We start from the raw sequence: 14,044 nt of genomic DNA, 5'->3' as shown, positions 1-14,044 counted from the left end.
GCTCCCGTTGCCTTTGCGAGTTGGGCGCGAGAGGTCGTTCGGGTGTTCGCGGCTTTACCGTTAGCATGTGTGCCTTGCGGTGTCGCATGTAGGGGTTTTTTTTTTTGCACATAAAACAATTCGATCTCGCAAATGAATCGTATAAAGGAGGCTGGGTAGAAGCATTGTTAATTTTATGGTGGATTAATTTATTTTCAAACGATTGTTTTCAGCCCAAAACATGACAACCGACACTGTGTGTTTAGGTGTGGAAATACTTCATCTATTGAGATTGGTCCATTTCGGGGCGGCCCAGTGGTGTATGCAAAGGCGGCTCTGGGCTTCAAACGGCAGGACCGGGCTTCAAATCCCATACGGAGTCTGTTTTCATTACCATCCGGACCGTTTCCTTCGTGGCTATTTTAATATGTGGTAACAGAAGATCTACTAAGCCAGCAGATGGGCATAAATTTGGGTCTTATATATTTATGATAAGCTCGGCGTATAACCAATACGTCAGGCTGTTCTTGTCGTATAACTTTTGAAATCAGAATTTTTGCGTGGCACAAAGTAGAGCTACTTAAATTGAGCGACGATGAGCAGAGAGGGATCTTCCCATAAGCGGACTGAGCGGCCGCATGGGGATCCTACCTCGAAAGAGGCCCCGAACTGAAGGATGCTTTACCGACCAGGAGATCCCTCAGAGGGACCTCGCCGATCAGGGGGACTTCGTCGATCAGGAAGGCCTCGTCGGCCCGGGAGACTTCATAGTTTGGAGCATCACGGGCTAGGGAACCTCCTGTTGCAGGGAATCATACCCTCCCTCGTTCAGCACTTTTGATTAGGTAGACGAAGAGGCCTCGGATGACGAGGATGAAGGTGTGTCAACTAAGCACCCCCAATCTCTCGCACTCCTGATTTTAATAACGCCCCGCTACTGCATGGTGTTAGGCGCCACAATATCCCTTCCGCCATGGGCTTCCTAACACCATGATCCGCCATGGCTCAGCTCCCTTTAGGGCTCCACAATCATTTCCACTTAGGCCTTCAGAAGGACAGAATCCGCCTCTGACAACGAGTGTTTAGCCATGTTTCCACTATACATGATCCTTCAATAATCGGAGAGTAAAATAACTCTAGTAGTGGTAGGTTTTCAAAACATCGTACTTAAGCACCGTGGATGAGATGGTTTAATGAATGTTCTTTTGGTGTAAAGATTTTGCAAAAATGGATGGAACACTTGTGACACTTACTATGGATTTATATGCATTCATGTAGAACTGTATCCACCTGCTAAATATGATTCAAACGTATGCTTCCCTAATGGATCATAATCTTTGTGCTTCTTAATAGCTTCTTGCGTAATTACCGAGTCGGAAAAGGAGAGAATAAAACCTATCACCAGAACATAAACGATCTTCGTAATGTCCCTGGCGCTCAAATCAGTAAGCGCTGCGTAGTGCGTACTGGCAAAACAGCCTAACCGATAGTGGTACTTCCGTACGCACCCGCAAGGCTAAGCATTAATGAGGACCCCATGTCGTTTAATCGAACGATCCATCAGCCATCCAATTCACCAAGCGTGCCACGCGTGTATCGTGTCTTTAGGCCAAACGAGCACACGACCTCGCACCGGTACCCGTGTGTTCGGCCGCCATCCGCACCGCTAATGGTGAGGCGTGGAGCGAATGCCATACCACTAAGGACCGATTCTGTAAGTATCGATATTATTACCCTTTTATTGGGTTCATTAACATAATCTCATTGCGATTCTGATATATTTTACATGTGCGGACGCCTGCGCACACTTCCCTGGAGGGTAAATAGAATGTTGCTATCGCTTTTCTTACGCTCCCCAGCCTGCATGTGCCACCATATACGATGAGCGCCGGGGTGTTCCTGTGGGAGCAATTGCGCACTGTTGGAATCGATCCGGTGAGCCTTTTGGTGGAGAATCGAGGTGAGATCTCCGGAATGTTGTGGTGCAGTTTTGCTGCTCGATGGAATTTATTCGCCCTTCACCCAGCGTGTCAAGTGAACTCGCGCATTTGCTGTGTAAACTTCATTCTCGCCAGACATTGCCGCAGCTCGTGAGGAGATGGTCGCCCCTGGGGCACGAGTTTGGCAGATGCTGACCAGTTTTAACAGCAGCTAGTTGCAGACGATACCTTTCATATGTTTTGCCCTCGTGAACGATGAAACTTCATTCCTGATGGCCCCTGAGGGGTGGAACACAATAAAAAAAATTGAGGAAAAATTGCCACACGTTTGTTGTACCACTAAATGAACGATTTCAATCACGTTGTTTTCACGCTCTTGGTTGTGACTTGTCTGCAAAAGAAGTATAGCATATGGCGGTGAAGCAGATCTAAAAAAAAAAAATCGCACCTACTAACGCTTGGCGATCGGCTAATTGTGCCGTCATCATCGGTGGTACCTTGGGACGGCCGTACAAATTGGGTCAAACAGGTCGGTGCAGGAGACCGGTCGGTGCAAAATGTCAGCGGTCGTCGTCAGTACAGTCTTTCGTATCGTCCAAATGATGGTGATTAAAATGACTCCTTTGTGGAACAACTGAGGGTGGACGCTGGGGTGGAAATTTTATATTTTTTCCACCTTCTCCACCCAATTTCTGTGCTTCACGAGAAGGTAAACCCTTTTTTTCCTTCTCTTTTTCCCAAACTCGATCGTGTTGCTTCACAGTGTCGAGGCGGAGGCGAGTCGTAAAGCGATGCAGCGTGATTTTCGTGCGCTTCCAGGCATAATAAGCCGCTATCAACATTCCGCTAAATTACAACCCACGGCAGCAGCTGCAGACCCCGGCAGGTATTTCTGGTCTGCAGCTAGTTGGTTAACAGATTTTTGTTTTGGGATTCAACAGAGATCCAATGGACGGTTGTACGAGGTGTGGTCACAAGGGAAGCTATCATTTGGGCGCGATTTGGTAGCGAAGATACCACGACTAAGTAGTTGGAATCTCATTTCAATCGCAAAAACGCAATCGTGCTTGTTGGAGGGTCAAGCATTTTTATGGTGCTTTCGATCGGTTTTGTAACCGCTAGAACTGGTAGGAAAATTTGGACATCCGCAAGACTAGATATTTTGACGATGATGACGTTAAGGACTCCACAAAAGCCAATCAGTTCTTGCTGATCATTGGATTAAATGAGTGGTTACTATAGTTGGATGCTTAAAAAATGGACGGATATCTACACATTTCGTGATGAAAACCGCACAAGGTGTGCCAAGAGTCCTTAAATGCGTTAATAGGATTCGTACCATCATCAACGGCTTCCTCACAGACACGCGACAAAAATATCTACAAAGTCATGATTTATCGTTTGTTACCTTGAGCGCACCTGAGGTTGTCGTGCAGCCTTTTAAATGTTGCTTCCAGTTGCGCCTATTGCGTTTTGCAGCGTTATCTTCGATCAATCAACCATTAAGCTTTAAGTCTGGTCAATGAGACCACGGAAAATCTCACTCCACATCAGTAGCATCAGCTTCCGCCAAGCAATCCCTTCAGCAAGATGACTTAAGATGACTTGCAAATTGTGATGATTGCGCTGTAATTAAAGCAGAAGTGTGCCCATGCTATTAATCAATTGCTGCTTCATTTAGATCGCACGGTCATGGGAAGCTTCAGGGCGACATCTTCGTCCAATATCTAGACCTGGAGTCGTGTGATCGTGTGCCGGTATAAACCGGCGCAACATTGTACCGCTAGGAAACGGAAAATGCACGGAGGCATGAATGTGTAATGGAATTATAATTTATCATTACACACGAAACGGACAGTTATGGTACGGATTTCTGGGAACAGCGTCGTGCGCTACCCTCAAGGCTGATTGAGGACCCGGTCGAGATCCCGGCATGATGTCTCCCAATGTGCGTTGGTACATCATGAGAGAAGACGCTTAAAACCAAAGCTAGAAAAGGGTTACTGTGTAGTTGTCTCGGTGGGGTTCGGTGCTTCTAGATGTGACGGCGATTAATCTCGGATCAAACACGGGAGATGCAGATGCGCGGACGATCTTGCCTCGAACGACCTCACGCAACGTTGCCATCGGGGTGTCTCTGCTGTGTCTGTCTAATTATTATCTCCCACAGGTTTGGCATTGCCTTATTATCATTCCGATGATCGTTGGAGAGCTTGGAGAATCTAGTCTGGCGACTGGATAGGGATGTCAAGGGATTCTTGTTTCATGTTGTTCACCGTGGTGTGTAGTTGGGGGTCTTAGTTTACTAAATGGTCATAACGTGGCTACTGAGCACACTAGACGATGAACACGGTCAAGATGCTGCAACAAGGTGCGATCCATGCAAAGTGTTTACAAATTGAGCAGGAAACGTGCGATCACTTCTTTGCGCCACAACACATGGAAGGTGACACACTTAAGCAAGGCTTAAAAAGAAGGCACCTACGATGATCAAAATCAGGGATCTTATCTTGAATCAAACAATGGAAGAATGTTTCAGAAGAGACTTGGCTTTACATATCAGATCATCGTGAAGTAACCACGAAGATTTTGTGAATGGATAGGTGGATAACTCAATACAAAGGATACCTAGAGGCTTATTTAAACCGAGATAAAAACTGGCCATGGGCATATTAGATGAGTTATTGATTTGTGTACTATTACTGCAAGGAAATTTTTAACTTTAAGAATAGTCATGCTTTAAAATCTCTAACAACATTTCACAAGATCCCCTCCCATCTCTTCGCAACCCAAATTCATTCCATCATAAAGACAGCTGTGCAAACAGTCGTGAACTTCCATTTAATGGCACCTGTTTCGATGCATGCCAGCATTACTGAAAGACCTCAAAAACTACAAGCAAAACCCCGCCACAACCAGTCCAACCATTACCAAACGTATCGCAATCATGAATCATACACATCCACTACAGTCAGTTCAATAACAAGGAGTTTGGGTCCAATGGTGTGTGACGCAGCCCTCGGCGTCCACGACGGATTCCACGTTCGCACACAGTAAGGTGCAAATGGGCATGTTTTTATGTGGGCCGAAACATATCATCAAGATAGGCGGTGTGACTAGGCCTCTTAACCAGGGAGAGAACCAGATTACCAAACACATTCCACCAGTGTTTGCATTGGTCAGATTTATGCACACTGTGGCCAACTTCCAATGTGACTTCCTTGTACATGAGAAGTTTTGGGCTTTTGGGATGGTGAAGGTACACTTTCTGGAAAGGAATGTCTTGTCGGAGCTCCATTGCACCTGTTTGGATGAGGTTTTGCTTTGTTTGGCTGACACTTTGTTGTTAATCTGATCACACAAAGAACCAACTGCAGAAACCTGAATGAGGACATTGAAGAGCTTCCATTTACAATCCCAGTTCTATTGCCCTCCAAATCCAGCCTTATGGACCTATTTTCCTAATGGATGAACTTTGATACTTCTCAGACATCAGTGGCTTTCCCTTTAAGTAGTTGATATCATACAGAGAGTAATAGCAACGATAGTTATACAATTATGGGCTATTTTCGCTGAGGAAACGATTCAATTAATGCTTCACTCAATAATCCCATGGAAATTCCTATCGAATCCCTACATGGCTTGACTCATGCAGATTAGAAGACTTCCATCCATTTCCATCCAGACTATCATCTTCGTGTGTGTCTAAGCACCGCTCCAGGACGCCGACGATGATAAGCTAATTTTTATTATTACCCGCAATTACTATTTTTCAACTGTTAACGGACATAAAGTGAGGCTCGGAGCTAAGAGTTGTGGCACTGTTTAACATGAAACTGGTTGGAGCATTACTCACCGCAGCAGAAGCTCGATACTCGCTTCCGACCAATCCATTTTAGTGGTTTGTTTCGAGTCCGAACCATTCGATTCAATCAATTCGTACCAATTCCTTCATCTTGGTTCCGCGGCAGACAACTTCGCCACAGACGCTTGACAGTTTGGGAAGGTTTGACTCGGGCGATGCAATAAACGATCAACCAGAAGCACTCAGCGCAACGACTGACGCAAAGTTTATGCATCCGAGTGACATAATAATTAGCGCCGCCGACCAAACGCGACCGACGGCGACATTCGGAACGACACGAACGATGATTGCGCTCACGATTTGCGCGAGATATCACACAGAAATGGGGTCGTTAATTATTGTAATTGTGTACTGTGTTTATACTCTCCGTTCCGAGCTTCCTGACTCACAATTAGCAAAAGCTTTACGATGCAACTGTGAAGCGTTGGTGCGCGTTGTGAAATAATTTGTTTTGGGAGCAACTATAATTTAAGGAAGGAATGTCCTCTCTTTATGTGTAACATACTTTATTAACCTAAATACTTACGCTCAAAAATATGACTTCTGCACGATGCATGCAACACACACAAACGAGCGATAAAAAAGACATCGCGTGCCTTCGCCAGCAAATCGCCGATCGCGATTTCATTTCAATAATGGACTGTTTGTTTTATGAAACATCGAGCATGCAAGAGGGCCCGGTATCAAGCTGATCGGATCTCGGCTTCGGCTACTTGGAGGTATGGACGACCCGATCCAGCTCACTCCGCTCACTTTGGGGGGTCTTCCTGTGGACAGTGCTACTGGAAGACGTCCCACCGATTCGGGACCAACTTCAGACATTTCATTGGTGCCATTGCACAACATTTGTATTTAAATTAGCTTGTATCTGTTTCAATTCCCGCCAGCACCGAAAGCGATCAAAATATATAGAAAATAAAGAATAAACTGAACGACCCGGGGAATCGCAAAGCTCCCTCTGTATCTTCGTTGCTGGATGTTTTCTGTAGGATGGAGCGTTTGTGTGGGGCTGTCGACGATTTCTTGCAATCGTTGTGGGCAGAAGCGGTTGTGAGCAATAGCTCCATCATGATTCAGAGCACTAATACGAATAAAAGAGGAGAAAATATGGAAACTGTTTGTTACGAAAGTAGGCAAACTTGGATTTCAATGCTCTGCTCGATCCGTAAGTTCCTTGGCTAACTTCGCTAATGAAGCTCAAGTGAACTGATAAGCCAATGCATTCCTGACGCTGTATGGTACTTTGTGTAGGACTTCTTGCCTTGTTAGAAGTGGATAAAATGTTGAAGCAATACTCTAGATTCCGTTGCCATTAGAAGCACTCAAAGTGGAAGCAACTAAAGGACCTGAGCACATCAAACGAGCAATAAAGTACTGGGACTTATCAAATGATACATTTTTATACGCGCTAGAATGTAGTAAACTACGATTGCAATTCCAATACAACATATTTTACACCACAATTAAGCATTATCAGTAGTTAATGTTCACCCGGCTCTATCCCCGAGGGAATTCTTACTTCCGGGAGTTAAAGCTCACTCTAAAGCTTCGATTATCACTTCTTTCTTCGTCTCTTCACTCTCTTCAGACGAAAGAATTCACATTGGAGTTCAACATTCGATCGAAAGCAAAGTGTGAAGAGTCAGCAGGGGTTTGAATGGTGTTTCACGGTGCTACATCTCGAGAGCGGCTTCTGGTCCCAGCATGCTTGAGTCCCATGACAGATCCATGGGATTGGTGAGAAGGTTCCAATGATCATCGTGGGGAGATTAAACAGACGCTTGCTCAGGTGTTTTGAAGTGGTTTGTGGGTTGCTGAGCAAAATATTTGTGGCTAATGATAAGATTGTCATTGCCGGAGTCAATTTATTTTTAGGTTTTATAAATAGACATCAACCTAAGAGACCAGATACATCTGAATAATACTGCTTAAGATATTTTTCATATAAATAAACATACAGCACACGATGATAAAACCAACATCAGCTTGTTTCCATCAATAATTTTCCTGCATGGTTTTCCTGAACTCCACTCGGCATCATACCAGGCGTGTGTTTAATAACAACAAGTAATTAAAGCTCAACAACCAGCTCGGAATATTAAACAAAGCACCTGCAATAAAGTAAACCCTGGGCATAATTACAACCATGAAGCGATTAAACCAACAGAATACAAACTCTCCATCTCGGGTGTGGACAGTGCAGGAGGAAGTTACACACCGGACAGCAAGAACATGTACAAAGAACAACGACAACGTTTAACATATGATAATTTGATCAGCGTTTTGCTTTGATCATTTAACGAGCGACATTTATAACATCCCTTTTTTATGATCTACCCTGTTGTCTGTGTATTTGTCTGTGCCCAGTGCGTGGAAGAAAAAATCAATTACATGAAAATGATTTCTTATCACATAAATTAACGTTAGCGAAATAAATGTCGCAAGCTAGAAAAAACGTTCACAGCTGTTGTATGATCTCCGTAACGAAATAAACTGATGTAACACTTCCGATGGGTTAATTTTTGTATCATAAATTTAGTTAAGAGATTTATAAACAGATTGAAGTTGGTAAAAAAGAACTGTTTCAAGTGTTGTTTTCTCCAGACATGTAAATCTGCCACGCGTCCAATGAATATTCATCGCAAGAGTACATATTTCCATTACTTATGCATTTCTCGTGTGATGTACGACAACTTGTAATGAAGTCACATGGCTGGAAGACTGTCGGCAAAGAGTATTCAGTGCTGTTTCAAACCACACGCAACGAAAGGATCAGTGACACGCGAACATCCGAGCGGCACCTTAACAGGATATCCTTCCCGATTTGATGCTGGTCTGTTGTCTTGGAAGATGTCTTTTGCATATCTTTCATCCGTTGGGTAGCGTGATTTATCTCCGGATGACGCGCAACTCGCCATCGTTTCAAGCAGAGACAACTGATTTTGTTTCCTTTCAAGCGACGAACCCGTTTGTACCGATGACGTACACGGTGCTTTGGTTCACAGGTTCGACCGGAAAGAGAAATCAGCTGTGGCAAGGAACTCGATACCGTAAAACCTGTCCCGAAATTGCCGTTCCGAACAGCGATTGCTCTGTGACAGCCAGATGACCTTACTTCCAGTGTGTTTTGTTTTGTGATGTCTGATCACAGTTGTTGTTTGCAGATTGGAAATTGATAGTGATGAAGTCATTTGGACATACACACACGCTCTTCAACAAGATTGATCGATTGGTTCCGCTTTTGCTTTGGAAGAGGTTTGTTTAACAAAATGGATTGTTAGTTACACGCCCAGTACACATCAAGATTCAGATTGATCTGCAGATAATTTCAAAATAATGATTGAGAGTGAAATGATCGTTACGTGTCGATATCTTCCTGATAAAGACCACACGCATCTCAGAAGAATTGTGGCGTGTTTAATGATGATTAAAAGACCACAGTGAGCATTGCGTGAGTCACAGAAACTGGAATATCTCACCCATATTTGGTGCCATCGGTGAGCGATAATTAAAACATGATTCGACGCATGCGAATGATCGGCTGTCGATCGCAAATGCCGTTTAAGGAACGTAGCAATGGTATCAACTACCTTAACCTCCAACTTCTGCCACGTGTGTTTTTCATTCTTCCTGCCGAAAGGGGGATTCAGTGGAGGAAAAGCTTGAAGAAAATTCTCAATTAAAACGATTCGCTTCAAATTCCCGCTGGCACGAGACCTGAATGCTTGTGGGCTCGTGCCTTTCGCCATCATTGCAATCTTTCCAATATCTTGCGTCTCCAAATAAGGAATGGTATTTAATTAACATAGCTCGTCTTCAGGTTTGCTAGCACGAGCAAAAGTGCTTAGCATCGGTCTTCTTCAGCAAAAGGCACACTGGCACTCTGTTGTGATTTCAATTAAATTTTAATGGTGAGATCGTTGCGATTACTCCGGTACGTTTCCCGGGAACAGAGATAGCTGAATGTTTGACTTCATTCCGGGGTTGGCCATTGGGATCACAAATGCAGGTGGTGAATTATTTCAAACGACCTCCCTCTTTTTCTCGCTTCATGCTGCAAGTGGTGCAACTGGAGCAAGTGGAAGGGATGAACAAGCGCGACTACTGTTGTGCGATGAGGGGTTTGTATTTTTCGTGCTACAAGCAAGTGTATGCACCTTTGACCATACGAGTTCGGAGCCCCCTCCAGCTGAACAATTAGGTGCGATCGTCACAGTTGAAATATTTTCCACGCATATGAGCAGCTCACACAGGTACCCCACAGACAAACCGTTCAAAAGGCGTGGTTTATAGATCATCCCTTTTCCAAACAAAACTGTGGCCCTGTGTGTTTGGGAATGTTTTTTTTTCCATGGATGAAATAGCTGATACTGATCAAGACATTAAACGTAAACGTGTGTCCATACCATAATCATCATCAACATCGATGGCATAGAAACGGTAGAAGTGTTTAACCAGATTTATTAAGCTTCAATTAATCAACTTCATGCTGGGCCGATATGAGACTGCAGATATTTTCAAATCAGCTGCAACAACCACGCTCAACGACGACGACGACGTGAGTTCACGCTGGGCGCAGCATAAAGAGCGTCTAATATATCTCGCTGATGATTGAGTGTTGCAGATCATGCAGCAGTTTTACTTGAAAGATCTCCATGCTTTCGTCAAGCGAAGCGATGGAAATGACCACACGGCAGGGATGATGGGTCCTCTACCCTGGGCTTATAACTTACGGCTCGGGCGGCTTGTAAAATATTGCCATGTCATAGGAATTAATAGAAACATTGTCTTACTGGCGAGCGTGATTGACTGTTATCGGCGGTACGAAATCACCGATAGGGAGAGTTCGGGGGAGGATTGTTTAACATCGTTAACATTGGTTTCGATGTAGGGCAGATTCAGTTCTGTTTGGAATGCGGATTCGAAGTTTGTATGGAACCCGGGATAAGGATCTTGTATTTTGCCAATTTCCAGCTCGTTGCCGGAGATGTCTATTTCAATACAATGTTTGCAAATACCAGAGCAAGAATTCTTTCTCCGATAGTTTTGTTTACAAAGGCTTTCTTCCCACAACAGGAATTTGGTTCGAAAAACAGTTCGCTTACTTATAAAATTCTTTAAAATATTTTAACCACCTGAAATTTTGCATGATTTTCTACAGTGACTCAAATTGAAATTCGAATCAAGGTTTAAACATGTGCGGGATTTGAAAGAAAATTTTCACTCATTGTTTTTTGTACAATTTTACAACATATCTCAGAAATTCAAACAAGATAACAGGCTTTGACAGTCTGCAAAGCAGTGCATATTATGATCCTACTGAAATGTCCATCACTGTATAAATTTCATTGCTTTGTAAAAAAGGACATTTAACTATTAATAAGCAATTCAAATTCCTTCAGAGACGTTTTTTTTAAAAGGGGCTACACAATAAGACTTTGAAATACAACATCTTGTTGGTTTCTTCAAAAACTATTCTTATTAAATAATAACAATGTCACATGTCAATTTACCAAGTGCAAGCACATCAAAACAATTATTTTAGAAGCCAGTAACACATATAATTGAATCATATCGTTTACCAATTATGCTAGCAGTCGATAAAACAAATTATCCTTTTTACTGTCAACCCCTGAGCCAGCTCCTCCTCCCCCCCCCCACGTATCTGCCTACCTTTTGCCTTCATGCGTACCTTTCATTTTTGGTAGCCAGTCCGATGTTTATCACTTGATTGATGAACGTCATTTGAAAAAGCCAACAGCAGTGGAAGCGAATCGAAAACTCTTCACAGTGGCGATTGTTACCTCCAGCGCGGCCAACCGTTTGATTGATGAGCTTCATCCCCAACACGATCGTCAAACGAAACCAAGCGAAGAAAAACCGCCAATCAATAAAACAACTTTTTGGCTAACTCTGTAAGCAAAACAGAGTCATTTTTATGCGTTCTACTGTTCTGTTTTCTATTCGTATCACTTTCGTGTGAAAGATTGCAAAGAATTTTGGGTAACTGCTTAACGCACTGAAGAAGTGCTATAAAAAATTGCGCATTTCTGGTCGTTTGATTGATTGAGTAGGTAGGAGTGATTTCCTTCTCTTCACAGGCGAATGGCTAACCGAGGTGAAATTATACGCCCGATCCTTATCATTGTGGGCTAAATTTCTGAGCTGCAAAATTGAAAATAATGAAGAAAAAAAAACTGCATCCGGTTCTGCCGTTTCGAACGTTCATTATCGTACCCATAAAAAGGCTGCAGATCGAATGACGTTCAATCACGGGTGTGCCTCCAGTTAAAGGAAACAACTTAATGTGCACCCACCACCACCATGACCACCACTAGCATTTGAGGATCGATTTTCGGGAATCTGATTTATATTGCTGGTGCGGAGCGGCACAGTTGATTGTGGAATGCTGATTACGAAAAATCATGTTACCGGTGGGTCAATAATAATAATTAAACGAATGCAGCGAAATTAACACATCGACCATCGGCTTGTTTTTTGGATGCCGGCGAAGGAAGTCCCTTTCTCTTGGTGTGTTTGATTGAAATTTGCAAACCGCCCGAGGTATTCAATGTTTGGCTAGCAAGCAAAGGTAAGGGTTTCGTTCTGATTTCATAGGTTTTTGACTTGAGATATTCATTTCAGCGTTCATACATCAGTAAGGAGAGCACTTTATAAATCTTTAGCCAAAGATTATCCATCATATTAGCAGAGGCGTCTCTCTATCAGTGACTGATTATGGTTTATTCTACTAATCATACTTCAATTGCTTAGATTACCCTCTTGAATGCAACCTTCATCTGGCAGGCTTATGACCCAGTAATCATACCCTAGCTAGCTGTTTTCTGGTTTTAATTAAACATCGCACACCAATCGTCATAGACAAGGCTCATCGTTGATGCAAAGCACATCGCTCTAGTGACGAAGGAATGTTTTAATGATGGACAAAATGAGGAGTAAATATCCACACAGACAGACAGACAGACACACAACCCAGCGACCCAACAAGACATTGGGTCGTGATTGTTGCAGTGTAATAACTTAATTACAGATGAATGAATTCATACCATTTAATGCGTCAGTCATCTGAGGAGATGCCATCCCATCCCATCATCTGCTGGAACGTCTTCCCATTAATGCTGCTCTTGAGCGCTTATCTGCCTTCCTTCTCACCAACAAAATCATATGCTTTCGATGAGACAATACTGACCACAGACAACTACTTCCCTGCTCGGAAATGGGAACAGGTTTTTGTGGTGGCGTAGCTGTGGCGAGTGAGTTGGGATGATTGGTGTCGGAAATGGAACCTCAACCGCGCGAAGCGCACACCGTAATCGATCCGCATACATTTATATGGCTGGTCGATCATCCACAGCTTGCTGATGATTGTTTGCGGTAAATCGAGCATTTAACAAAAGCATTAACGCCTTCTCACTGAGCGGTCCCTCAGGCTGCTGGAGGGAGTTACAGACCCGTTCGGGACAATATTGGTGCCTTCCTGTTGGTATAGTAAATGTACCAGTTCTGCATTAATTGATACGACCGGTAATTACTCACCAACAGGAAAAATTCTCCCTTTCGTTAATTGGTGCAGCAGCACATTCAACCAAAGAGATCCTCCTGGGTGACACTCATCTTGCTCCAGTTTAAATTAATGCAACAATGCGCCTCAGGGTGTATGATCACGGAATTCCTGCTTCGATCTTTATGATATCGATATTCTCTTTCTTCGCCGACTTATCATTGCAGGAAAACGGAATTTAGTCCATTATTTCTGCAGCTGATTGGGACTTCTTTTTTCTATCCTCTATTCGACTTTTAATTAAAGGTTGTGAAGTTATGCTCGGGCGAAATAATTAGTCGCTTTTAACTACGTTCCCTTGGTAGCCCTCCCGATTTTCTTCCTCCAACGAGGTCTCGATTTTGAAGCATAAAATTCCACCTTTAGCTCAATCGAAACCGTTTTCCATCATCATCCTTCTCATCAGCAACAGCGGGCAGCGTGAGATGCCTTTTTATCAGCTCACGTTTATCATTCGAAAGTGATCGTTGGGTCGGGAGTTGGCAGCCGAGCCGACAAACACTCCTGGAGGCTATCTGTAGGGCTTCGTGCTTTTCTCTAAGCAGCTCGACGGGGACAAAAAAGATCAGTGGGCTGGTTGATAGAAGCGGTTGTTATTAAAATTCAATTTAAAAGCAGTTCCGCAAGGCACTTTAGCGCGGTATGCGGCATTTGCACTCGCTTGGGGTCGTGCGCGTT

General features: G+C 43.5%; 3 protein-coding genes across 3 annotated transcripts in view; 2 read left to right on the top strand and 1 right to left on the bottom strand.

Moving 5' to 3' along the window:
- The window catches only part of LOC126567958 (MOXD1 homolog 2-like), a 507,834-nt gene that overhangs the window by 159,176 nt on the left and 334,614 nt on the right, over positions 1–14,044 (top strand). The gene's annotated exons all lie outside the window — the stretch shown is intronic.
- Positions 1–14,044, bottom strand: part of LOC126568598 (probable salivary secreted peptide) — a 380,437-nt gene that overhangs the window by 231,548 nt on the left and 134,845 nt on the right. The window lies entirely within an intron of this gene.
- Positions 1–14,044, top strand: part of LOC126568146 (protein cortex-like) — a 34,860-nt gene that overhangs the window by 14,166 nt on the left and 6,650 nt on the right. The gene's annotated exons all lie outside the window — the stretch shown is intronic.

This window comes from Anopheles maculipalpis, chromosome 2RL (assembly GCF_943734695.1).
Source record: "Anopheles maculipalpis chromosome 2RL, idAnoMacuDA_375_x, whole genome shotgun sequence".
NCBI lineage: Eukaryota > Metazoa > Arthropoda > Insecta > Diptera > Culicidae > Anopheles > Anopheles maculipalpis.
This window is presented reverse-complemented; position numbering and strand designations above follow the sequence as displayed.